The 26,225-nt window shown below is 42.9% G+C and overlaps 1 long non-coding RNA gene across 3 annotated transcripts in view; it reads right to left on the bottom strand.

Moving 5' to 3' along the window:
- The window catches only part of LOC106832786 (uncharacterized), a 98,090-nt gene that overhangs the window by 63,354 nt on the left and 8,511 nt on the right, over positions 1-26,225 (bottom strand). For 2 of the 3 annotated variants that reach the window (XR_011495655.1, XR_006516665.2), the window contains exons 3-5: positions 22,627-22,833; positions 21,736-21,922; positions 16,137-16,376 (exon numbers count right to left, since the gene is read on the bottom strand). This is a non-coding gene — a long non-coding RNA (uncharacterized lncRNA). The remainder of the gene's footprint in view (positions 1-16,136; positions 16,377-21,735; positions 21,923-22,626; positions 22,834-26,225) is intronic. The other variant, XR_011495656.1, reaches the window with a different exon arrangement.

The raw sequence follows: 26,225 nt of genomic DNA on the forward strand, positions 1-26,225 counted from the left end.
TTTAAGAGGATGTACTAGGTCACAGGCAAAAGTGGCGAGGCTGTGAAGAGTATTTGAGTTGATTAGTGCAACATGTTAATGCAACCAAGTTCAGAGGTTCAATCTCCTGCCCATTCATTTCACAGACCAAAAAGCAGTTAGCAGTCAGTTTGCTGGATGAAGGATGCAGGAGAAACCCACGCAATCATGCCACTGGTACAAAGAGTGGGTCATGAGCTACTTCAGAACAGGGTACAAATGGCTCCCTCCAACACATGGTCATGCCTAGACACCTGGAAAGCAAGTCAAAGCCCAAGGCACCATCCAGTCCCTTCTTCCCTCCTCCCAAATGCCTTTCACCACTGGTCCAGTCCCTGTCACTCAGTATGTCAAAGATATTTCCTGGTCCACATTTTCACTCAAGCTCTCCCTCCTACCCTTTTGGCTTTCCATTTCTCTCATGTAGGGCATTGATTCAAACCTGCTCCTTTCTTCAGGACTTAAATTTTCATTCCTGCCTCCTCTATAGGGCCATTCCTGATGCCCCAATCCCCACGGCGTTCCCGTCATCCGAACTCCTGGCACACTCATACGCCTTTCATTTTGGCCCTGGGATTACTCCCTTGAGCCTGGCACAGTGTTTTGCACCCCGTAAACTCTTTTTAAATGTTTGGTTAAAAAATAAATTCTGGTTACAGGTGGTAGGAATATGGGGTGGCTAGAAAGAGCAGGATAAAACTTTAGTTTGGGCTTATCTGCTTGGCGTGTGATTGCCTTGTCTTCCCAAACAACACATCAATAGCAGCATCAGGAACAGTAATGGTAGTGGCAACAGCAGGAGACAGAAGAGTAATAGTGTTGGCCCTTGATTTCTTCATAATATTAAGAGGAAAAGGTTTGGCTCTAAATAGAGAAGGAGAACTAAGTATAGAATTGGAGCCATTGTCTAAGTCATTTGAGTAAACAAACTGGACAGGGAAACAGGCATAAAAATGATAGAATCATCACCTCCCAACCCATCCTTTTCCCTCTTCTCCAAAACCCAGCTCGTCACAGGTCTTGTTGATTCTCCCTCTGCAATGTCTCCTACATCTATCCCCACTTCTAGATCATCCTTAGGCCCTCAACCTACCTCAACTAGACTATTCCAGAAACCTCTTGCCTAGTCTCCGTCCCTCTAGCCTTTCCCCTTTTTTAATACATCATTTCAAGGCTGACAATTACTTTACAAAACTCCTGTCTGAGCATGTCATCCCTTGACTTTTAAGCCACGAATGCCTGCCACTCCATTCCCTTAAGGATAAAGTGTATACTTCTTAGCATGACTTCCTAATTTGGCCCCAAACCACCTTTCCAGTTTTATCTCTCCCTGTGAGCCCTCACATCCTACTCCCCAGACACGCCAAGCCCCAAACACAGGGTATTTTTTTTTCAGTCCCCTTGTCTTTGAAACTGGTGCTCTCTCTGCTTTGCTACCTCCCCCCAACAAACTCCCACTCATCCCATAAAGACCGGCTTAAAAGTTGCTTCTTCTCGGAAGCTTCTCTGACCACAGCTCCATCCTACACCCTCACTCCCTCTTCAGATCCTCACAGAGGACTACCACAACTGTCTGCTCACGTGACTATACAATCCCACGAGACTGAGTCCCTGCAGTGGAGGCTGTGTCCTGTTTATCTCCACATCCTCAGTGCTTGAGATGCAGAAGGTGCTCAACCAGTGTTTGTTGTATATTGAACGAGTGAACCCGGGGGGTGCTGTCCACTCTCATCAAATCCATGTCCCGCTCTGCTTTGTCCTTGCAACTGTGTTCCTTGCCTTCCCCATATTTCATCCTGATATATGAATAAAGAATGAGAAACTGATGAAAGTGAAACCATAGGAATGAACAGAGAATGCCAGGTCATTAGCAATCTTTTTTTGCAATCAGAAAGCATTTCTAGATCAAATCTGTGCATCCTGATTCACTGTCCTTTTTTTTCTTTTCCAAAATTCAGAAAGTCACAGAACTCGTTGGTTCTCTCTCTAAAATGTCTCCCACATCTATTCTCACTTTTGGATCATCCTCACGTCTTGACCATATCTGACCTGGGACAAACCAGGAGAATTCTCTTGACCTGAAACTCCTGGAAATTTTTTCTGGTTCATGGTCTGACTTCATTTTAGAAACAGTACCCAGAACAATGTTTTTCTTCTTAGGTCTCCTTTAATGTCACCATAGTACCTTCAAGGCAACACGATAAGAGAGAGGGACTCTGGATTATGCATCCAGACACATAGCTTTTAGTTCCACCTCATCTGCTAATTAATGGTGTGGCTTTGGTCAAGACACTTTCCCTCTCTGGGTCTTGGTTTCCCCTTCTGTTGTCAATTTGAAAAAAAACCCTCCAGAAAAGCCTCTAAGACTAAATGAATTTTGAGCTTGTCTTCTACCAGAAGATGCTTTCTAAGGAATTTTCTGGCTCTAACACTCCAGCTCCAGAGCTTCATCCTTCTCACTGTCCTACTTGCTTCCTTTCCCTCTTCTCTCCCCCCTCCACACATGCCAGTATCAAGCCCCACCAAAGCCTGAGCATTTTATTAGAATTTATTTCCATTATTACCTTTGTGTCAAGACCTCCTACCAGAAATAGGAAGGGTGAATATAAAAGACCTATTTCCTGTCCATTGTGTTTCCTCCTCCCCTTTCTAGTGAAAATGGCCTATTTGGAGAAGCCAAAATGCTTTTGAATTGAATTCACCAAAGTAATATACACAAGGTTTTAATTTACAGTTTTGGGTCTCCAGGCCCCTGCATATGAGTTCTATAAATGAGATGTGTTGCTACAATAAGTCCCATTGGGAGAGGCTGGACTTAGACTGAGAACAGCTGTAGCACTGTAATCCCACAAAGTCAGCTTCTGAATCAGATATGAATTATTGGTTCAGTCACAAAGCCACGGATACGCTTTCCCCCACAGGCACTCACATATGGCCTTTGGCAGAAATGAAAATACCTTTTCCCTCCTTTGCTGGGTTTGGTTAATAACGAACCTTTATTTTAAATACTTTCTTATGTCTTCACTTCCTTTCTCTTTGTTCTCATTCTGATTTCCTCTTCAAGGCCTCAGATGGCCACCTATACAAGGTGAGGCTAACAGCTCTCGTGAACCATTTAGAGGTAATGGAAGCCAAGGCATCTGAGAGAGTGGTTCTCCGCCTTGGTCGTATACTGGGAACACATGAGGCTCTTTCAAAAATCCCAGTGCCCACATCACACCCTAAGCCAGCTGAATTGGAAACTCTGGGAGTGGGACTAAAGCATCAGTATTTCTTTAAGTACTGAAGTGATTCCTATATGTAGTCAACATTAAAACCACTGCTTTAAAGTCAATTGTGTCTAAAACACGAACAGCCTTTTTCTCTATCCCCAAACAATGTGTAAGGAACATGGGCACCGAAGACTTTGTTCTTGAAACTGAAATTTATGGAAGCATCAGCTCCTAAGCCAAGGCTTGTTCTTTAAACCAAAGTGGATAGCCAAAACTTCAAAAAAGCTACCCAGTTACCACAACTTCTGGAGGTTCAGCTTTCCAATCCTTGAAACATTTGGTCGTGAAGGCTGGAGGCTAGCAGGCACAATGAAAAATGTATAAGAGCTGAGTCACAGGAAGGCTGGGAAAGGGGAAGTGTGTTTCTGACACTATCGATACGGGGAAAGAATCCATTCAAATTTGGGAGCTTCGTTTCCTCATCTGCAAACCAAATATGGAGGTTGGTGAAATATAGCCTTCAAATGGTTTCCTCCACCATTCTCCTGAAGCTGTCAGATTGATCAAATGTATAAAGTACTACTCCCTCGTTAAACACTGCCCATTTAAGTACAGCCGTGTGCCCTGAGTAATAAAAATAATAATAATAAATAAACAAATTCTGACCTTTTGAGAACCTCAAGATATTAGGAGAGAAAATAAGAGGAGACTTGGAGCGAATCATCCAGATGCAAGACCTTCACCTTGACACCGGACAATGGAGTAATAGAACAACCACTCTCTTTGTCATTTCGGCGTTAAAGACCACAAATCTTCCTGTGCTACTAGGGAACTCAAATTCCTCTGAGCCTCCTTTCCTTCCTCCTCCGTAAAGGACTGAGCTCAGCCATGAGTTTGCTGAAGCTTCTAGTTTCTACATGACCACCCTTCAACCTCTATTGCTACGCTGTTGGTTCTGAGTCATTCAGATCGGCTTGGGCATGACCCGTCCTTAAGTAGTTAGTTTTCCTCTTTTCTGAATGATAAATAGATTGTGTTAAAGGTGGAAATGTCACACTCTTCTCTCTGACTCATTGGGATAATTCATCTTGGATTCTTCGTTCTACCTTGACCTTCATATACAATTGTTCCTCTTAATTCTACTTTTTAATAATCTCTTAAACTCATTCCTTCCTTTCTATCTCATTGCCACTGGCCTAGTTCACGTCCTCCACTCTTGGAGAAAGCTGTGCTTCAGAAAAGATGTTTGTGGACAGGCAAGCAGGGGAGGGGGTACCCACTCAGCCAGCCAGTCAATCTATGCAGAGGGAATGGATTGTGAGACCGATGGAAATCAGATCTCCTTTCCATCATAGACCAGATCTTTGTTATTTCTTCCCTGGACAATTGCAGCAACCTCCTGATGGGCCCACTGTCCACTCCCATCCCCAGTCCTTCTTGAATAAATGATGCATATGAAGCACCATGCCTGGTGCTAGGACTACAGAGCTAACTCACCCTGGTCCTGCCTTCAAGGAGCTCCCAATCCAGCAGATGAGACACAAGTAAGGAAATCATTGCTACAATTTGGTAAGTTTTTGGCTATGGTATCAAAGAGGAAAATATAGCAATTTCTGGCTGCAAAAATCAGAGAACGTTTTGGAGCAGAGGTGGTACCTGAGCTGAGGGACATTCCACATTCCAAACTGAAGGCACAGCATGTGCAAAGACCTGCAGTTAGGAAAGATTACAATTCATTATTGAAATGAATAGGCAGCTCAAGGCAGAGGGCATGCAGATAAAAGCCTGTCAGGACCTGGGGCTGAAAGAAGGAGGCAGGGGCCAAATCCTGAAGAGCTACAGATCCACGTCACAATGAGGAATTTGGACTTTATCCTCTAGTCTATGAGGTGCCATTGGAGGACTTTAAGCAGGGGAATCACCAGATCATACTTAGTTTTAGAATGGCCCCTTTGACAGCAGGCTGGACAATGCTTCCAAAGAGACAAAGCTTAGGGGCAGGTGAAGCTGATAAAGAATGTTACAAAAGTCCAGGTGAGAATACAAGGCCGAAATCGAGGTGGTAACAGTGGGACTGGAGAGGAAGTACACTTTTTTTAATTAAGATATAATTGACATATAACATTATATTAGTTTCAGGTGTACAACAAAATGATGCAATATTTGTTTATATTGTGAAATGATCACCACAGAAGTCTAGTTGACATCTGTCACCAAATATGGTTACAAAATTTTTTTCTTGTGATGAGAACTTTTATGATCTACTGTCTTAGCAACTTTCAACTATACATTATTATTAGCCATAGTCACCATGCTGTACATGACATTGCCATGACTGACTCATTTTATAACCGGAAGTTTGTACCTTTTGATCACCTTCACCCATTTCACCCACCCCCCACATCTGGCAACCACCAATCTGTTCTCTGTAACTATGAGCTTGATTTTGTTATTTTTGTTTTAGGTTACACATATAAGTGAGCTTGTACAATATTTGTCTTTTTCCGTCTGACTTACTTCACTTAGCATAACGCCCTCAAGTTTCATCCGTGTTGTCACAAATGGCAAAATTTCCTTCTTTTTTATGGGTGAATAATATTCCGTATATATATATATATACACCATTTTCTTTATCCGTTCATCCATCAATGCATATCTTAACTTGCTTCCATATCTTGGTTCTTGTAAATAATGCTACAATGAACATAGGGGTGCATATATCATTTCGAATTAGTGTTTTTATTTTCTTTGGATAAATACTCAGAAGTGGAATTGCTAGATCATATGCTAATTTTATTTTTAACTTTTTGAGAAACCTCTAAACTGCTTTCCACAGTGGCTGCACCAATTTCCATTCCCACCAACAGTGCACAAGTGTTCTCTTTTCTCCACCTCCTTATCAACACTTACTTCTTGTCTTTTTGATAGTGGCCATTCTAACAGGTGTGAGGTGATACCTCACTGTGGAAATTTGCATTTCCCTGATGATTAGTGACCCTGAGACCCTCTTCATGTACCAGTTGGCCATCTATGTATCTTCTTTAGAAAAACATCTATTCAGATCCTCTGCCCATCTTTTAATCAGATTGTTTGATTTTTGCTATTGAGTTGTATGAGTTCTTTACATATTTTGGATTTTAACCCCTTATCAGATACATGATTTGCAAATATTTTCTCCCATTCAGTAGGTTGCCTTTTCATTTTGTTAATGGTTTCCTTTACTGTGCAGAAGCTTTTTAGTTTGTTGTAGTCCCACTTGTTTATTTTTGCTTTTATTGACTTTACTTTTGGTGTCAAATCCAAAAAATCATCACCAAAACCAATGTCAAGGAACTTACTGCCTATGTTTTCTTCTAAGAGTTTTATGGTTTCGGGTCTTACATACAAGGCTTTAATCCATTTTGACTTAAATTTTGTGTATGGTCTAAGATAGTGGTCCCATTTCATTATTTTGCATGTCGTTGTCCATTTTCCCAACAGTATTTATTGAAGTGAGGAAGTAAACTTTAAACTATGTACATACTTATCCTGATTTCCTCCTGGACTTTGGATCTTGTTTTTCGTTTGTTTGGTTTGGTTTGGTTTTTATTTTTTAAACATGAATTGAGTACTCCCATGCTTTCATTTGTATCAATTAAGCCTCAAAACACCCCCGAAAAATAAGTATTTCTATTTCAGTTTTGCCGGTGAAGAAACTGACTCAGAGAAGGTAAGTAACTTGCCCAAAGCCACACAGCCAAAGGCAGCAGCTAGCCCGGTGCCCAGATTTTCTGACTCTGAGTCAAGAGCTCTTTCAACTGCACCTCCACTAAGTATCCCCAGACTCATTTTTGTTGTATTTCTTTCCTATGCCAGACTGAGGCCTGGCAGACAGAGCATTTGTCTAGGCATAACTTCAGTGGCTCAGAATGCAGCTCTGGCTAAGAGCCTGGCTTTGGAGTCCAAGCAACCTGGGTCTGATTTCCAGCCTTGAGCAACAACCCTCAAGCCTCAGTCTCCCCATTTGTCACAAGAGGGCAACAACAACATTCAGCAGGGTTGCTGTAAGGTTGCTATAAATGAGATCAAAGCCCCCAGGATCATGCCTGGTACATAGCCTGTTCTCAAGAATTGGGGCCATTTTTTTCCCAAAACAGCCAGGAAAGAGTCAAGCTATAACCAGAAGAGATGTCCCATCTTTGACTCAGGAATATGCTAGTAGAGGTGGGAAACAGACATAAACCAGGACCTGAAAAAAAAATTTTTTACATGGTCTTAACATCTCTCCTGTCACCTCTATGACAATTCTTTCTACTTCCATTTATGTCACTGAGGTGACCCCCAACCCCCTCCCCAAGCAAGCTTAATATCAAGCCCAGGAAAGCCCTGTGCTAAACTACGTTATGGGGGGCAGGGGGCGTTCTGTTCTTTTTTCCTCTCTCCTTTCACACTAGAATTAAGAAACCTGTAACTTGCTGCTTATCTCATTATCTCCTGCCTTGCATTTTAATGTGTCGCCTCTAAAAAGACCTCATTGATATTCCAGTTACGTATGTGTTTGTTTGTGTCTCTTGGGAAAATTTGCTACCGATCTTCCAAGTTGAGCACCAGCATCCTCACAGCTCAAAGTTGGATCTCTCTTTTGTATAAGGAAAAAAAATGGAGGTGGTTTGAATATTTTGCATCTACAAGAAGCTGTAAATAGAACAGCTCAAGAGTCCAATCCAAATCTACGAGCAAAAAGGCAGGTGAAGAATTGGGTATCTTCCCGGGAAGCTGGGTTATGTCGATGAATAATTCAAGCCTAAAGGCTCTTAGAAGGACACAGTTACCTGGTTTTCCAGATAATTAGAGATCCCCCTGACAAAAAGGTTTTAACCTAATTTAACCAGATAATTAACCAGATCATCCAGAAAAGAGCAAGCTTTTTATCCTGCCTAAATTATCCAGTTTCATCATTGTTAGGTAACTGACAACCTTCGCCACTCACTGCTGTGTGGAGTCTATGCTGCGGACGGAGCTAATCGAGCCTTGAGTTAACAGATGACATGAACAGGATAACAAGAAATTATCTTACAAAATCTAGTTGCTCTTTTCAACTGCTACAGATCACGGCTATTTTCACACAAAGTACATTGGGAAGCTGAGGGAAATATCTATAACAAAACAAAAACCCTACCGTGAGGAAAAACTAGATATTGTAGGGCCTGATTTTACTGACTTTTTACACAGACTGAATCATTTAAATAATGGCTTGCTGCATATTACTTGGCTTATGTGTTAACACCAGGAGATAGAAGTAGATAGAACATTTTTATGGGTCTGATGTTACTGCAGCTGATAAAACTTTCTCATTTTATTAATCAGCTTCTAGTTCCCCAAAACGATCCATTGAGATCTGTGAGGAGTAGGCCACTGCCGATACTAATAAAACATTTACTGAGTACACACACGTGTGAGGTCTCTAACATTTATGATTTCATTTAAACATGGAAAAGGCCCTTCAAGACAGGTTTTTATTTTCCCCATTTTACTGACGAGGACACCAAGATTTGGGGCATAATGGGCAGTGGCACTCTATGAAGTCAGGTTGGAGTAACTGGAGAATGGGTGCTCTCTGCCCTCGGCCCTGGGTCTCCCCAGATAGTGCACTGCTACAGGAACATGCCCCTTTGCTAACTTCCAGCATGGCCTACATCCCACTTCCAAAAGTATTGATCAGGACACTAAGAACAACTATCGAAAGGATGGCAATCAAAATTTGTCATAGCTTTTAACTCTTCGGAGGCAAATACAGGTGCGATAGCTTGTTAATTAAAACCATGGTTGCTGGAGTCAACCTGGATAGAATTCTAGATCTGCTACTTATTAGCTGTGGGATCTTAAACCAACTACTCTTTCTAATCTCAGCTTTCTCTTTGTAAAATGGAGGGCCATCGCAAGTATTAAAAGAGTTGAGGCATGCACAATACCTGGCACACAGTAAGTGCTTAATAATTGTTATTAGTAAACATGGAGTAGAGCAATCATTGCTAGGAATGCAATGAACAATATAAACAATTCTTTATTAATAACCAATGATCTGGATAATTTAGTGACAATTAACGCTGATATAGCTGGGCGCTGTTTAAAGTGCTCTGTACATGTTAACATGTTAATACTTGTAATAACCATCTAAGGTTAGCAGCTATTATTATGCCATTTTACAGATGAGAAAGTTACTTAAACTCAAAAAAACAGGGAGGTAAAAGTCAAGTCCAAGGTCACACAGCTAGTACCTAACAGGGCTAGAATTCGAACCCAAGAGTCCAGCTCCTGAGCCCATGATTCTAGCTGCTCTCCTCTCCTGCTTCCCCCAACTGCAGAAGAGCAGGATTTTTACTACAGTCACAAGTCATTTCATCACCATGGCCACTGTCCTCTCTGTAAAGAGTCCTGGCCATTGCTCCCCTTATTTGCCCAGCATTTAAGCTTCCCCCACCTTTCAGGGCGATGATATATAGGGAAATTCTGACTGTAATTTCTTAGGTACAACCTTTTTATTTTTGCTCCCTGTACTAGTTGAATCGATAACAAGAGACAAAAAATATTCTACGTAACCACAGATTCGAGCCATCCCTGTGGTTGCTACAGGATATTAACAAGGGAACCTACTTTGCCGTGACAAGACGTAGTGGAAGAGGGCCAGATGTCCCATTAAAAGTCCTTTCCAACCTAAATGAGTTTGTGACGATGTGTGTTTATATGTGTGAGGATAAAACACACTGTGAGCATCGCTTCTCCTAGTGTCTAAGCTGTTATCTGAGAATGAGGCACTTCAGGAGGCTAATTGAGCACTGGAGGCTGTCTACACAGGCAGAGCAGAGAGGAGATCTGGAGCCTTCCACAGCCCCCCGCCCCCAGACACACACACACATACTCAAGAAAAACCCTCCTAAATTATCCAGGCAGGCCAATTGCATCTGAGAGCAGATCAACATAAACTTCATTTTCCCACTACAGACAAAATATTTTTATGTTTTCAGGAGCCTGAGCTTTCAGCTGCCCAGATAAGTCTCAGGTAGCCGATTCTGTAAAATGGTCCTCACAGCACTTCTGAGTGTACTTCTGGCTCTGCCCGTTCCGCTCCGACTTAGCCACGGTGCCCCGGCCCTGATTTTCAGAGCCCCACTGTACCAGCCGCAGCCATTTTGCGATTTCATAGCTAACATTTAAAAGAAAAACTAAAGGTGAAAAAGAATCATATTAAAAGTCAACCTCACATTTTGTATAAAGATGTTATTCTTTTGATGGTTATTTATTACTGTTGGTCTTTTTGGATTAATTATGGCACCGTTTTGTAAATGGCAGGAGCAATCTGTCACCCAGAATTACACAGAAGGCCACCCAAGTTCCGTATTTCCTGTATCCTGCTGTAAATCAGTGTAACTTGCAGGAGAGCATGCCACCACACCCCGATGGCCAGCCCGTCCTCTGTCCCAATCAATGCAGTGCCCACCGCTCCCCTCTTCTCACTCCCCAAGAGATCCTGAAAGAGGATTTGTCCAGGAACGCCGCAGCCCCGCAGCGTGCTGACTTCATAAAGAGACGAGGTGAAGTAACACTTTTCTTTTTAATACCCCATGGTGTTGAACTGAAATTGCAGCCTGCTTCTATTTTCAGAGGCCTCCTTGGTAAGAGAATGTTTTTATCTGGAGATACAATGACCGTGGCCCATACTCTGTGGTTCCCATGAAGGCCTTGCCAAAGTCCATGAATGCTCGCTTTATGAATTCGTCTTGCAGGTGTTCAGGGGGGTATGTAATCACTAATGAATAGTCGAAAAACACAGAAACTCTGCAGCCTCTGGCACGGAGAGCCGCTGGGCTTTATAATTCTGTGAGAAAACACACATGCATCTAAATGCATCTAAGCATTCCCTAGGCTCCAGCGTTGCCTGAGGCCAAATATTCGTCACAGTCCATCCCTGGGCTGGTGGTACATTCCAGAAAAGAAGGGATTTGTAGTGACCCTGTGGATGGAGAAGTTTGTGGCTCTTACATGATTTTCCTGCTCTGACTTGGTACAGGAATCATCTGGGCCAAGGTACCACCTTTCTGCACACGCTGTTTATGTAACCCAGCAGGCTAGACCGCCGGGATATTTTATGAAGACTTCATGGACCCAGGCCCAGGTGGGCTGGCTGCCCAGGGAAAAAGGCACTTGGAGGTCAAGACCGAGTGACCTCAGATAATCTGCGCGTATCCTTGGGCAGGGGACGAACTAGAACTGTGGGGAGTCAAGAATAGAGTAAGTTCTCAACAGACTGGATGAGGGGTGGGGGACAGGGGAAGAAAGTGGCCTGGTACTGGGGCCCACAGAGCCAGAGGGCTTAAATCTACATAGAATTGCTTGTATCTCCTGCACCCAAGAGAAGTTACCTGAGAATCAGTGATGGTGGGAAAAGGGTCACTATTAGTTAATCTAGCTTGTCCTTCCGGGCCACAGCCCCAGGGAGAGGGCAAAGATGTGGAAGGAAATGTTTGTCATTTTTCTCACTTTCCCTACGTGCCCTCCCTCTGCATCACGGGCTCTCTCTGAGCCGAAAACTGGAAAAAATCAATGCGGGGGGACTTGATCAGCTCTCTAGCCCTCTAGAAGGCTGCAAAAGATTTGGGAGCTTCGCTGAGAGATTTCCAACTTCCCTGGCCCCGTGAAGGGGTAGCAAGCTCTCCACCAGTACAGACTCAGGTGTTGGAGAAAGACAGGAACCTAGTGTGGGAAAAACAGGATATTGGGGGTAACAGGTGACCCCTCCCAGCAGCTTCCATGGCCAAGAGCAGCCCACACTCCTGGCACAAAGACCCTCCAGAGGCACTGGGGAAAGAAAGCAGGGGCTGACAGGTGTGACAGGGCCTTGGCCCTGAGAGGGAAGTTTCTGGTCTTCGGCACCTGGGACACTAGGACATTCTCTTTTATCCAGAGCTAGCAAGAGTGGCCCCAGAGCAGAGCTGGAATTAGAGTTCGGAAGCTGAGCTAGCAAGACTACCCATGAACATTGAAAAAATCAACTTCCGTACTTTTAGGAGTTGAAAGAATTTTGAGACGTGGGAGCTACAAAGATAGCTGAACTTTTCTCACAAAATATCCACCTTGTCTGGGTTTTCATACCTCTCCTAATTCATGTTACTCTAGCATTTCCTATCAGCCACATCGACAAATGTACCCCAAGACTACCCCATGGGCCAGCCTACCAGTTATAGTTAAGTGGAAAGTGAAGTCTTTGCATTAGTGATATCTCAGAAGCAGGAAAGAAGACATCTATTTCCAAAAATATTTCCCAACTTGGCCCCTTGAGACCGAAAATTCCACAATTAGAGATGTACGTATTCTTTTGGTTCTAGACAACCTTGAGCTACCATAAATATTAATTTATCCAGCAAATATCTATTGAACACCTTCTTTGTGCCATGCACTGTGCTAGGCATTAGATAAAGGGGGCAAATAACACAGACAAAGTTTCCGCTCTCCTGGCACTTACATTAATCTGTATCAATCATTTCCTGAAAGCACATTTCAATAGAGGAGGGGAGCTATGGCAAGACCACCCACAGGAGAGGAGGGCAGTGACAGGCTGTCCCTGAAAAGGAGGAAGAAGTGGCAAAGTAAGGGCCACTGAGGATAAATGTCACCTCCTTCACTCATGCATTCATTCATTCATCCATTCCACAAAGATGTTTTACACATCCCTCTAGAGCCAAATACTGGGAATATATCAGTGAACAAGACAGACACAGCCCCTGCACTAGGGAAACTCATATCTAGTGTGGGAGACAGACACTTAACTAAAACAAACAGCAAAATATGATTAGTGCTAGTCGGGGTGGGCAAAGGGCACTAAAATAACACACATTAGGGGCCCATTAAGCAGACTTGGGGAAAGGTTTTGATCAGCGAAGTCTTCTTGAAGGGAGTGAAATCACAGGAGTGGGAGGTGAGGATTCAGTATTCCTGAGAAAGGGAACGGCATATGCAAAGTCCCTAAAACAAGAATACTATCGTGCTCCCCAGCTCCACAGTTGGAAGGTGGAACAGCAAAGTACAGTTAAGGTAGATCACACATCACCTATGGGTCTAGACTAGGGCATAGTTCATGTTTCCTGCAAAGGGCCAGACAGTCAATATTGTAGGTTCTGTGGCCCATGTGGTCTGTTGCAACTACTCAACGCTGCCGTTGTAACAGGAACTAGCCGTAGGCAATAGCCAAACAAATGGATGTGGCTGTGTTTCAATAACACTATATTCACACAAAAAGGCGGTAGTGAATTTGGCCCTTGAGCCATAGTTTTTCAGCCTCTGGTCTAACCAGGACTTGGAGCCAAATATAGGAGCTAGGGAACCTCACGCTCTGGTGTGGGCCTCCCAAGGGAAAGGTAAAATTTGTGGCGAAAGAATACCAGGTGGGGAACTGGGAGATCTGAACTCAGGTGTTGGTCAGGGCACAGACTCAGGATAACATCTTCCTGACCTGTAAAATGAAAGAGGAGAATAAGATGGTCTCCGGGGTCTCTTCTCCGTAAGTTTAGAGCTGGGGTACTTGACCCAGCGCGCAGGATGCCCCAGGGAGTCCATGCATAATATTGAGCAGTCCGTGAACTTAGATGGAAAAACGTTATGTTTTTAGTTTCATTAATTTCCAACTGGAATGTGATGTTGACTTCAATTACAAGTGTAGGCAACAAACCACAGTGGTATTAGCTGTACCTATGACATTGTCTCCAGTAGAAATCACAGATATTTTTGTGTCGTGTTACCGTTATGGCATGTGTGTTGAAATGCATCACTTCTTTGAATTTGTGGTCACTATTAGATCTGCAACTAGACTTTGTTAGTTAACGTATTAATAGAGACACGTATCTATATCACAAATTGGAGTTTTTGATATTTGATAACTATATTTCAATATAATTGGTTTTCTTTGCAATCCTATGTAGTTTATTTTGCCCACTAAAAAATAGTATTCTGGGGGCCAGCCCCGTGGCTGAGTGGTTAAGTTCACACGCTCCACTTGGGTGGCCCAGGGTTTCACCAGTTCCGATTCTGGGCGCAGACATAGCACCGCTCATCAGGCTATGCTGAGGCGGCATCCCACATGCCACAACTAGAGGTACTCACAACTAGAATATACAACTATGTACTGGGGGGCTTTGAGGAGAAAGCAAAAAAGAAGAAGATTGGCAACAAATGTTAGCTCAGGTGCCAATCTTCAAAAGAAAAATAGTATTCTGACAAGAAGTCCATCCCCCCAAAAATCGTTGATAGTTCCTGGTCTAAAGCAATGAATTATTTTTTGTTTTTAAAGATTGGCACCTGAGCTAACATCTGTTGCCAACCTCCTTTTATTTTCCTTCTTCCCCCCCAAATCCCCTAGTGCATAGTTGTATACTCTAGTTGTAGCTCCTTCTGGCTCTGCTGTGTGGGACACCGCCTCAGCGTGGCTTGATGAGCAGTGCTAGGTCCTCGCCCAGGATCCAAACTGGCGAAACTCTGGGCCCCCAAGACAGAGTGTGACAACTTAACCACTTGGCCACGGGGCCAGCCCCCTAGAGCAATGAATTGTTAATTTATATCTATTACATTAGAAAAATGTTTCTTTAAAAAAGCACCCTTTTAGGGGGAAGATGTGGCAAAGGAGTAGTTTCTTACGTAACTTGATGAAAATGAAAATTGTTCCAGCCTTTTTAGAAAGGAGCATGGCAACGTTTATTAAAATTTTAAAAGACATATATATCTGTAATCTCACTCCTGGGACTTTAGCTAATATAAATAAAAACACCCATACAAAAAAACATATATGGACAAGCATTGTTCAAAAGATCTAAAGCAAACACATCTGGAAGCAAAATAAATGCCTATTGCTAAGGGGAAGATTGGGAACTGATGATAGATTCCACTCAGTAGAATATTATGTAGTTATTAAAAAGAATGACTTGGGGGCCGGCTCTGTGGCTGAGTGGTTAACTTCGAACGCTCCGCTGCGGTGGCCCAGGGTTCGGATCCTGGGTGCGGACATGGCCATGTTGAGGCGGTGTCCCACATCCCACAACTAGAAGGACCTGCAGCTAAGAGATACAACTGTGTATGGGGGGATTTGGGGTGATAAAGCAGAAAAAAAAAAAAAAAAAAGAGTGACTTGCAGCTCTGCAAGACACCCTGGTGGAATTTCCACGCAGCATCATTGAATGAGGAAAGTAATACAATTTTATTCCATTTAATTAAAATTCACCTCAGAAAAAGGAACGCTATATGTGTATGACGTGTGTGTGTGATTATACGAGCATGGAGAAGAGTGAGGAAGGAACTCTACCAGGATGCTAATGTGAGTTACACGGGAGAAGGTGACGGTGGTGGAGAGGGGTGTGGGGGAGGAGGAGCCAAGCAAAGCAGAAAAGAAAGACCACACTAACAACAACAAAGTGTATCTAGAAAGTGATTGCGTTTTTGCGTTTATATAAAATTATGCTGGTCTAGTTAAAAGAGAAACAATTTCCTCGACCCCTCAGAAAAAGCGATGATATCAGATAAACGTAGGCTGAGTTCACCTTCTCTGGTTAACTGTGAATACATGCAATATCTTTTGAATCCCCCTTTGCTCCAAATTGATGCCTGACATCTTCTGGCAGCTTATTCGGGAATTGAAAAGATAAATCACAACACTCGAAATAGTTTTATTTTACAAATGAATATGGCTTTTTGATACAAACGACATTCATTCATTCATTCATTCATTCACTCCTTCATTTACAGAGAACCATAAGTGGCCTAAGGATAAAAAAGAACTAGAGGACAGGAAGGGAGGAGTGTTTTATGTTCTTCTCTGTTTCTAGTTTGTTTCTTTATTGTTGTTAATTAATGTCAAACATATTTTTTCTCATTTCCTCTACTTACTCCTTTGCTGGCTCACCAAATTCTCACACGGATAAGATCGATGCCAGGACATCACAGATACTCAATAGAGGCTTGTAGAGCAATGAATGCAAGTCCACTTGTCACACCTTTCAAGGTCAGGAGGGAGTAGCATTGGCTCCGGCCAGTCGCAGTCCTGCCCGATGACCTAGAAGCTCAGGAATCCGATCAGGCCACTTTGCAGAGGCTGGCCACTCCACCAACTGCCCATCAGTTTCTATCCTGCCAGCCAAGAACCAGAACAAAGGAAGTGAAATGCCAGCAGCTTTCAGTCTCCTCACCCAATTCGATGGCCTTTTTGTTTTTACTTCCCCAGATCTATTCTGGGAACCGTTAACCAAAAGATAGTCTGATTCTCTCAAACTGCTGTTTTTAACTCTTAGGAGGAAAAAGGCTCTCACAGTTTTCCCCTCTCACAGAGCGGAGGATGGAAAACAATTCTAGACATACTGGATTCTCTAATATAGGTGGCAGCCACCACCGCCTAATAATAATTACAATTCCTTACAGCCAGGGCCATACATTTCAAAGTGTTTCCTTCCACACATAACATTTCGTGAGAGACAGGAAGCACAGGCAGTATTACTAGCATGCGGCTCAGAATCTGAAGCTAGGTATAGGTACACGACTTGCTGGAGATGATCAACCAGCAATATGGGAACTAGTTGACCTCAGGTCTTTCAAATAATAACAAGAGCGCAGGAGCAATCAGCATTTTAGAGAAAATAAATTGGTGTAAATCAGCAACGCCCAACAAAAATAGAACGTGAGTCACACGGTAAGTTAAAAATTTTCAAGGCCAGCCCGGTGGCGCAGGGGTTAAGTTCCCACTTTCCACTTTGGCGGCCCGGGGTTCGCCGGTTCGGATGCCCAGTGCGGACATGGCACCGCTTGGCAAAAGCCATGCTGTGGTAGGCATCCCACATATAAAGTAGAGGAAGATGGGCACAGATGTGAGCTCAAGGCCAGTCTTCCTCAGCAAAAAGAGGAGGATTGGCAGTAGTTAGCTCAGGGCTATCTTCCTAAAAAAAAGGAAAATTTCCCAGTAGCCACATTAACAAAATAAAAGAAACAGGTGAAATTAATTTTAATATGTTTTCTATGTAACCCTATATAGTTTAGATATTATAATTTCATCATGCAATTAACATTAAAAAAAATTTTTTTTAAGATTTTATTTTTCCTTTTTCTCCCCAAAGACCCCCAGTACATAGTTGTGGATTTTTTCAGTTGTAGGTCCTTCTCGTTGTGGCGTGTGGGATGCCGCCTCAGTATGTCCTAATGAGCGGTGCCATGTCCGCGCCCAGGATTCAAACCGATGAAACCCTGGGCCACCGAAGCAGAGTGTGCCAACTTAACCACTCGACCACAGGGCTGGCCCCAGCATAAAAAATTTTAGTGAGCTTGTTTACCTGCTTTTTTGTACTGTGTCTTGGCAGTCTGGTGTGTATTTTATACTTTGAAGACATCTGAATTTGAAGAGTAGCCCCATTTCAAGTAAGCAATAAGCACATGCGGTTGATGCGGACTGTATGATATAGCTCCCAGACAAAGAAAAAGAGGGAAGACTGAGAGAATAGATTGCATTTACAAATCAAGTGGAATTCCCTTCACAAAGGAAATGGTGTTGTAGAAGTGTTTCACCAGGAAAGGAGCTGAGAAATGCCCGCATCGGCCCCAAAAAGTGGAACTCAAGACCCTGATGCTGCCCTGATCACGGGCCACCCAGGAAAACAGTGTCTAACCCTCAATAATAGAAGCGAGGCCTGGAAAGGTTATGGAGAAGCTGCTCCCTCCAGGATGGAAGCAGGCGCAGACATACTGGGGGCTTATAAAGCCTCTGTCAATAAGAACCCGGCTCGACAATCATTTTAAACCACAGTGAGCCCTGACAGGAAACTGACCCAGTAAACCAGACAAATTACCACAGCAGCCAGGGCTGCCTGCCTCCCACTCCATCCCCCAATGAAACTCGAGCTGTGTGGAAGCTTCTGCTCTGCTTTCTGGAGGCTAAGAGAGGGAAGGCACACAGAGAGGCCATGAGTGCTCTGACAGCCCAAGCCACAAGCCCTGGAGTTCTAGGTCACTATCCCATCTGTAGGACAGCGAACACCAGGGAGGGTACTTGGGGGTGGGATTAATCCTGACTTATTGGGTATCTCTGAGATGATGGGGTCCCCTCTCCGACCTCCCAGTTGCTCTTTCAGAAAGTGACCATAATAATGCCTGTTCATCTGGGACCACATGCGTTCAGGTGGTGAGTTCCTTAGCAAAAGTGCTTTTGGATAAAGTGGACTGTGGTGCTCACATTGGAATCCTTGGGGCTTGATTCCTGGCAAGGAGGCCAGAGGGACATGGAAGAAACCACTGGGAAACAAAAGCTATGATATAAAGTCTGAAGCTCGGGATCCCTGTGACAATAGATTTGGCAGGCATCAGCTAGGCCCAAGTGGGTAAGAAACAGCTTCTGGGGCTGGAGTCTATTCCATCTCTGTCCTCTTCGTAGATAGGAAGCCTATGCTCCTGCTTGATGATTATAAACAGCAAACTCTAAGTTCAGACAAAGGTGGTATTGAATCCATCTATTGAAAGAGAGCACCTGGGATTATTCACACAGCACTAGCTGGTTGGTTAGGAGCAGTCACAGCGCCCCTCTGAGCCCCATTATGAATCTACAAACAAGTCAAGACGCCTTCCATCTCCAATGTTGTATGACTCTATTTCTGAACCCTCCACACATTCCGCATGTGCCACAGGCTATTGAACACTCAGTAAATGGACAAGTCAGTGCATTCCATGCAGGAAAGCAAGGTGGGTTTGTTACAATTTTCTCCTGGCTCTCACTCAAAATGGAGCCCAGAACATATAATAGAGAAAGAAAAATCTCACCAAAAAACGGTGTTGGGCAAACTGGACAGCCACATGCAAAAGAATGAAAGTTGACCATTATCTTACACCATACACAAAAATTAAGTCAAAATGGATTAAAGACTTGAATGCAAGACCTGAAGCCAAAAAATTCTTAGAAGAAAATATAGGCAGTACAGTCTTTGACATCAGTCTTAGCAGTATCTTTTTGAATACTATGTCTATACTAGGTGAGGGAAACAAAAGGGAAAATAAACAAATGGGACTACATAAGACTAAAAAGTTTCTGAAATGTGAAAGAAACCATGAACAAAACAAAACAGCCCATCAACTAGGAGAAAATATTTGCAAATCATATATCCAACAAGGGGTTAATTTCCAAAATATATAAAGAACTCATACAACTCAACAACAACAACAACAAAAAACCCAATCAAAAAATGGGCAGAGGGTATGAACAGACATTTTTCCAAAGAAGATATACAGATGTCCAAGAGGTATATGAAAAGATTCTCAATATCACTAGTTATTAGGGAAATGCAAATCAAAACCACAATGAGCTATCACCTCACACTCATCAGAATGGCTATAATTAATAAGGTAAGAAATAACAAGTGTTGGAGACGATGTGGAGAAAAGGGAACCCTCAGACACTGCTGGTGGGAATGCAAACTGGAGCAGCCACTATGGAAAACAGTATGGAGATTTCTCAAAAAATTAAAAATAGAAATATCGTATGATCCAGCTATCCCACCTCCGAGTATTTATCCAAAGAGCATGAAATCAACAATTCAAAAAGATTTATGCATCTCTAAGTTCATTGCCGCATTATTCACAATAGCCAAGACGTGGAAGCAACCCAAGTGCCCATCAACAGATGAATGGATAAAAAAGATGTGGTAAACATACACAAGGGAATACTACTTAGCCATAAGAAAAGACAAAATCGTGCCATTTGTGACAATATGGATGGACCTTGAGGGTATTATGCTAAGAGAAATAAGTCAGACAGAGAAAGACAAATACTGTATGACTTCACTCATATGTGGAAGATAAACAAACACATAGATAAGGAGACCAGATTGGTAGTTACCAGAGAAGAAGGAGATGAGGGGAGGGCAAAAGGGATAAAGGAGTACATATGTGGGGTGAAGGATAAAAACTGGATTGTTGGTGATGAACACAATGCAGTCTGTACAGAAACTGAAATATAATAATGTACGCCTGAAATTTGCACAATATTTTAAGCCAATATGACCTCAATGAAATAATTGTTTTAAAATGCCAAGGTGCTAGAGATCCATTCTATGGGAAGGACGAGGAAGTGGGTGTACGTTGGGGAAGGTAGCCCCGTCATTTCGGGGGCTCCAGAGCCTTGCTACCCCAGCCTCGTACGACTCCTCCCGCTTCTACCTGCGCCTGTGTCCTGAGCTCCAGCATTGGGCTTCTTCCAGTCCATTTGTGTCCCCTCGATCTGTGGAATTTCTCAAACGCTCCAGATTTTCTGGCTGGTTTAACAGCCTTATGGAAGGGTTAAAATCTCAAATTTAAACTGTCAAAGCTGTTTAAGGTCAAACAAAGCCGCAATGATCTAACTGAATCCGGGTTCCTTTCAAAGATGCGACTGAACGCCATAGTCATTTGGTTTTTGCAAATACCCCTTTTCCTATTGATGTTAAGAAACCTTGACATAATCCTAGAAAGCAACTAAACATGCAAAGAAAATAAAGGCAATGCAATTTCTTGGTAATGCCTTGCGCTCTAATTCATATATGTCATGGAAACTCCAAACAGTGATCCCTGGAGGGAGCTGCTCAACATTCACTTGCCGGAGCCATACTGGGAGAGGCTATCAAGACGCCCACCTCTCTCTTGTGTCTCCACGCTAATTTCTGATGTAAAATTAGGTGATTTTCTTGACTCTCTGAGCCTCGGTTTCACTATCTGTAAAATGGAGAAAGTGGTTTATGTTCTACCTAGCAACCTGTGTCAAGAACACAATAGTGGGATAACTTGAATTGGCAGGAAAAAACACCAAAATAATAAGAAGGACTGTGATAAGGCTATAGATAGATTTTTTTCCTATCCTTTATTCTCCAACAGTTTTGAACTTTGATTATATTACCTAAAGAAAAAATTTAATTTATTGTAAAATTTAACCTTAAGTAACTTGGAATTGATGAACTCCATAAGAGGGCAAATCACAGTCAATTCTTAATTATCCACGTGCCATTGAATTCACAAAGGGTTTTTTCTACACTCAATTTTAAATCCAAATGGAGCTCCCCTGGCCACTGAGAACACCTCTGAGGCAACCTCAATCAATCAAATGTAATGTATGTATGTACAAAAAACTGTAAATGTATGTATTTATTTTGAACTGTGAATTCGGCATTGTGGAAAACACTTGGGAGATATGCAGGGCTCCGGTCCTGCCCTGAAGGAATTCACAATGATGTCAAAAAAACAAGACTAACATACGTGACAAAATGCAAGTGACAAAACTGTGGCTATGACTAAAAGGCCCAACTGTAGGGAACAGATTCCAGAGATGACTGAATGCTCAGAGTAACTAGTAACAATGTCACGGAAAATTAGGACTAAGTGAAACCTTGGAAAATGAGTACCATCTATTCTGTGAGATAGAAGGGAGAAGGGAGCCCAGCAGGAGCAGAAACAATAAAGCAGGAAAGAGGAACTAGTATTTACTGACGTCTACTACTCAACAGGCACTGTTGGAGGCACTTCACTTCAGTGATCTTGTTGACGCCTTATAACCACCACGAGAGGCTGTCATTCTTAGTATCCCCATTGGACAGATGAGGAAACTGAGCTTCAATTATTGTGCTGTGTTCATGGGATACCGCAGGAACCTGCCGGATTATAGGAGGCAGATGTGCCTGTCGACATAATGAAACATCAGTTAGAATAAAGAGGGACCAGATGACAGAGAGCTGAGCTATTCAATATGGTAGCCACAAGCCAACAGGCCTATTGACTGCTTAAGACATATCTGGTGTGACCAAGGGACCGAAACAGGGGAAAACATTTTTCTATTAAACAGAACTTTACTGTTCAGTAGGACTACATTTTACTTTAACCATTGAAAATTTAGCTTCCAAATTGAGATGTGTTGTAAGTATAAAATACATACTGAATTTTAAACACTTTTATGAAAAAGGAATGTAAAATAATTCATTAATATTTTTTAATATTGATTAAAGGTTAAAATGATATTTTGGATAAAATAAGATATAATAATAAATTTTTCACCTGTTTCTTTTTACATTTTTAATGTGGCTAGTAGTAAGTTTAAACTACAAATGTGGCTTTGTTTATATTTCTTTGGACAGTGCTGATACAGAGCTTTGAAACCCTGGCATCAGTAAAATGTATAGTTAGATGCCACAAACATTTTTTTAGTGTTAGGCTGAGCTAATATTCCACTGGACTATAAATTAACATATATTCCCAATGATTTTAATTGCCTGCTGTTTAGATCATCTATAATGGTTTTCTCTGTATATTAAGCTTTGCAAAGCACTTTCACAAGTATTACGTAAACCCCTACATCTCTGTAATGAGACAGAGTGGGCATAATTACCCCATTTTACAGAGCAGAACGCCAAGGCCAGTTAATCCAATTGATAGTTGAGGGTCAGGGAGGGTTTCAGCGTTTTTCACCTTCAAGTTCTCATCCTTCCTTGCCCAGAGGCTGTCCTCATCACTCTTACTTGCAAATCCCTGGGAGGCCTCAGCCTGCAGCAATATTGCTCAACAAAGGAGACCAGATGGATTTCTAGGACGTTTCCTATGGACACAGCAATACATCGACCCTTAGTATGCAAGAATATTGGTACAGCCTGTGCGCCTCAGGCGCGGGCCTTCTGGATGCTTGTGTATGTGGGTGCTGAGCCAGCTGCACTCTCATCCCCTCTTCCACATGACTCCAGCAAGTGTTTGGGAGCTGGCTGTGTGACTCCAACAGGCTGTTCAAGCTAGTATGTCCAGACAGCAGGAAATCATGGGTAAAATGCATCTCTTCTCTTAGCCCTGAGTAAACTGGCTACTTACCCAAGGCTCACTCAGATATGTGCACCATCTCCCTGACTCTACCTGGAAGCTCTGATTGCTTGCTCAGTTCGTTGCCTCCCACAGCACCCTATCAATAATCCCTTGCACAAGCGACATGCTTAGTAAAGGTCCACTTAGACAGGTGGGCAGAGGGAAAACAGCACCTTCTTTCTAATATAAATCCAAGGAGAATTCCTGGTTCAGATGACGTTAAGGTGGTCACATTGCCTGGCGTTAAGTATGTGGATTCTAAAACCAGATGGAAACTTGAATCAAGGTTCTGACTCAGCCACTTGGTACACGTGTGACTTTGCACAAGTCGCATAACCTTTCTGAGCTTTGTTTCCTCATTTTCAAAATGGGGACGATGACAATGGTCGGAGTTGGTTCCTATGGCTGAAGAAGTAAGGCGGGGCTCCAGTCTAGCTTGCAGTCTATCACCAGGCCACATGCTATGGTTCAGGGCAGTGTCAGCCAGAAAAGAGGGTCACCATTCTCTAAACCACTCCGAGGTGCTATCTACTTACCAAGCCAGTGCCTGCAAGGCCAAGTCTACCCCGATGGGGAATCTTTTGCTTGTTGTAAAGATTCCTTGTGATAGATAACGCATAGAGTACTTGGTCAGAAATGACTATTTTTCGGGATGCCATTATTTAGGAACTGATGGAGTATTTTCTGTCATCATGGAACTTTCTCTCCCTACCTGGAAAGGAGATGACAGACTGGGTTCATATCCTGGTTCACCCCTTTCATCTGCATCTGTTGAGCCTTGGTTTCTCATTTGTAAGGAACAATAAGAGGTCTCTTGTGGGAATTAAATGAGAGGGTATCCAGCACGATGGCGGGCATACAGTAGGCCCACAGTAATTTTGAGTGACCTTCCCACTTGCTGAGACAGAGGGAAAGAAGCCACAAAGGGAGAGGGGCCCTCAACGTCACACGATTTCCCTGACTTTCTCCTCTTTACTGAACTCTCAATCCCTATCCTACCCCCAGCTGTGGAGAGGTAAGAGGCCTCCCACTGTGTGTGTGTCTATTGGAGAATTCATCCACAATCAAGGCTTCAACTCCCACATCTTTGCACATGGCACCCAATTATTTTTCTTGACAGTAACCCCCCACGTTGTAGTCACATTGCTGTCACTGCCTCCCAGATATTTTCATTTGGGAGATCAATCAGCACATTAAATTCAACACGGGCAAAACCAAACTGACCATCTTGCTTCCAAAACCTCTAACATCTACTCCTGTCTCCCATCTCCATGGGTGACCTTGCTTGTTATTTCCCTGAGGTAGCAGCAATCAGAAGACAACTTCCACAAGGCCCACCACCAAATCTACTGATGAGGTTGTATCTGTATTCACATCACTGCCTTTATTCCTATTCCCATAATGAACCATCCCTGCTCCTGTCTCCAAGGACAGCCCTATCACCTCTCATCCTCACTTAATCAATCTTGTCCTCTCTCTCCTTAACAGTTCCTTCTCAACTGGACCATTCCCATCAACCTACAAACTTCAAAACTGACATCTCCCTCCCATTAAAAAACTCCCTTGAGCCCACATCACCCCATTTTTCTGCTTCCTTTTACTACAGAAGTCCTCAAAATAATTATTGATATATGTTGTCTCTACTCTTCTGCTCTCATTTTCTCCAGAATCAACTTTTGTTAGGCTTTCTGGTCACTATCATCCAACTGAATTGTTCTTGTCATGAGTGACCTCGAAGTTGCCAAAACCAAAAGCTACTTATAGTCCTCATATTACTCAACTTAAGATCAGCAGTTGACATAGTTAATTGCTCCTTTTTTTTTTAAAGATTGGCACCTAAGCTAACATCTGTTGCCAGTCTTCTTTTTTTTTCTTTCTTCCCAAAGCCCCCGAGTTGTATATTCCAGTTGTAGGAACTTCTAGTTGTGCTATGTGGGATGCCGCCTCAGCATGGCTTGATGAGCATTGCCATGTCCGCGCCCAGCACCCGAACTGGCAAAACACTGGGCCCCCGAAGCAGAGCGCGCATACTTAACCACCTGGCCACGGGACCAGCTCCTAATTACTCTTTCTTGAAACATTTTTTCATCTGGCCTCTACAACGTCACTGTCCCTTGGACCTCTCCCCAGCTCACTATCCACTCTCACTCAGTCTCCTTTGCTGGTTCTTTATCATCTTCTCAACCTCCAAATCTTGGAACATCTAGTCCTCTTATTTTTTCTCTTCTCACTCCCCTGGTGATGTCATCCAGTCTCATGGATTTAAAGAATGTCTATACATTGACAACTCCAAAAATTACATCTCCGGGCCAGAATGCTTCTCTAAACTTTAAATTTGTTTGTACGACTGCCTACTTGATATTTCTTCTTACAAGTCTCAAATTTAATATGCCTATTTCGGATCCAACCCCCAACACACACACACACACACACACACACACACACACACACACACACACAGAGGCATACCAGCCTGCTTTTCCCTGAGATAGCGCCATCTTAGTAAATGCCAACTTATTTTTCCAGCCAAAAATCTTAGAGACAACCTTGACACTTCTCCATCTCTCACACTTCAAATCTACATCATCAGCTCTACCTTCAAAAAATATCCAGAATCTAATTCTCAGCACTTCTGCCATTATCGCCCTAATCCAAGCCACCATCCTCTCTACACACTAACTTCCAACAAGATCCCCTGCTTCTCACGCTATCGTTTATTCTCCACACAGCAGGCAGAGACATGCTTTTAAAATCAGTCAGATCATAGCACTCTTCTGTTTAAACCTTCCAATGACTTCTCATCTCAGAGCAAAATTCAAGCTCCTTTCCATGACCTACTAGCTCTCACGTGATCTCCCCAAGAATCCCTGTGCCACCTCTAATCTCATTGCCATGACTATTCCTTTGCCCACTCTACAACCTCCCTGCCACATTTACAACCTTCTTGCTGTTCTTCAAATGTGCCATGCTCGCTCCTACCTCAGTTCCATCCTACTTTCACTTCTCACTGCCTGGTACTCAGTCCCCAGAGAGTTGTATGCCTGTCCCCTCTCTTTCTTCTTTCCCCAAAGGTCAATTTGTCAGAGAGGTCACTCCTGCTTACTTTATATAAATAACATACACTTCCTTCACTCTTTT

The sequence above is a fragment of the Equus asinus genome, chromosome 20 (genome assembly GCF_041296235.1).
Source record: "Equus asinus isolate D_3611 breed Donkey chromosome 20, EquAss-T2T_v2, whole genome shotgun sequence".
Classification (NCBI taxonomy): domain Eukaryota; kingdom Metazoa; phylum Chordata; class Mammalia; order Perissodactyla; family Equidae; genus Equus; species Equus asinus.